A 1,012-nucleotide genomic window follows, 5' to 3' on the forward strand; every position below is an offset into this window, starting at 1 on the left:
TGGGCTTCCGTGTGCCTGCACACCTGAGAATGCCTGCGTACAGGTTAAGCCCCCGTGTGGTTTGATGTCTCCCTCCTCCAATCGGGTTTCCCTTCCAGTTCTTCTGGGGGTGGGGATTTTTTCCCAGTTCTTGCTCCCCCTTTTGCCTCCTGGCCTCCGTGGGGCGTCGCTTTGACGACACAGGTTCCCGCCTCAGCCGGGCCAGCGCACAGAGGAGGTGGTGGCCGGAGCCGCTGTGCCCACCACCACCCTCGCTTGGCTTGGCTTGGCTTTATTCCCGATGGGAAGGGGGTGGGGGGGAGGCCATCCTTCTCCGTCCGGGGCTTGCAAGGCCACCCCCTCGGAGCCTGCCCGGGCGCCTTCGGGAGGCGGGGGTCTGGCATCTTCCCGGCCCCTTTTTCGGAGGGAGGGGGTCGCTGACCTCCAGGTGAGCCCCGGAGTTCTCCCGGGATCCCCGAGCGGAGGGCCCCTGCGGAGAAGGGGACGGGGCTCTGGCTGCAGGGGCTTCGCGGCGATCCCATCCGGGCGCAGGGAGGCCGGGCCGGGTGGCTCTCGGGCGCCCTCTGCCGCAGGGCCGCCGACGGGCGGGGCGGGGCGCTGCAAGGCAGGCAGGCAGGCAGGCGGGGCGGGCCTGGCTCCGGAGCGCAGGAGGCAGCAGGCAGGCAGGCAGGCAGGCAGGCGGCGTCGGCGCTCCACTCGGCCACGGCCACGGCGCAGCAGCAGGCGGAGGGGGCGAGGGAGAGCCGGCGGTGGCCCCCTGCGCGGCGGAGGATGCGGCAGGGCGCTCGCTGAGCTCGGGGGCGCGGCGCACCTTCCCTTCTCGCCTGCTGCAGCCCAGACAGCTGAGCTCCTCCCGGGCGCGGGAGCCGCGGCCGGGCCAGGTGAGGCCAGGCGCGGTGGGGCGGGCGGGCCGTCCCGGGGGAGCCGGGCTGCTGCTGCTGACCGGCTGGCTGCCGTCGGGGGGACGTGCGGGCCGGGGGGGGGGAAACGCCGGCTGGCCAGACGGGACCCT

At 73.8% G+C, this 1,012-nt stretch overlaps 1 protein-coding gene across 1 annotated transcript in view; it reads left to right on the forward strand.

Annotated features, from left to right (window-relative positions):
• The first annotated feature begins 673 nt into the window (after positions 1–673).
• The window catches only part of RAB3D (RAB3D, member RAS oncogene family), a 27,995-nt gene continuing 27,656 nt past the window's right edge, over positions 674–1,012 (forward strand). Inside the window, exon 1 of the mRNA XM_015405384.1 lies at positions 674–881. The gene's annotated coding sequence lies outside the window, so the exon portion shown is untranslated. The remainder of the gene's footprint in view (positions 882–1,012) is intronic.

Source organism: Gekko japonicus, unplaced genomic scaffold (assembly GCF_001447785.1).
Source record: "Gekko japonicus isolate JY-2015 unplaced genomic scaffold, Gekko_japonicus_V1.1 scaffold1211, whole genome shotgun sequence".
Lineage (NCBI taxonomy): Eukaryota > Metazoa > Chordata > Lepidosauria > Squamata > Gekkonidae > Gekko > Gekko japonicus.